Source organism: Eimeria mitis, genomic scaffold (genome assembly GCF_000499745.2).
Source record: "Eimeria mitis Houghton genomic scaffold, Emh_scaff271, whole genome shotgun sequence".
In the NCBI taxonomy this organism is placed as follows: Eukaryota; Apicomplexa; class Conoidasida; order Eucoccidiorida; family Eimeriidae; genus Eimeria; species Eimeria mitis.
The window spans coordinates 23,728-24,032 of record NW_013571055.1 but is presented as its reverse complement, the minus strand read 5'-3'; positions in this window follow the sequence as shown (position 1 = coordinate 24,032).

Below are 305 nucleotides of genomic sequence, written 5' to 3'. Positions count from 1 at the left end.
CAACAAAAACTTTTTTTATATCTCAAGAAATACACGCATACACCAGAAGCAAAGCCCCAGCAGCAGCAGCAGCGCGTGCTGCTTCTGTATATATCCTTTGCCTCTCTCTCTCTCTCTTTCTCTGTCTTAGATATCTCCATTGCTTCTTCACTATTTTTTCTGTAGTATCTGGGTGCTTTTTGTTTATTATATTTCTCTTTCTTTTGTTGCCTGACGGCTGTGTTGTAGGGAGACGAGGGCCCCCCTATCACCAGCAGTACCGCCGTGAGCTGCAGCAGACCAGCTAAGCCCACCAGCAAGAAGGT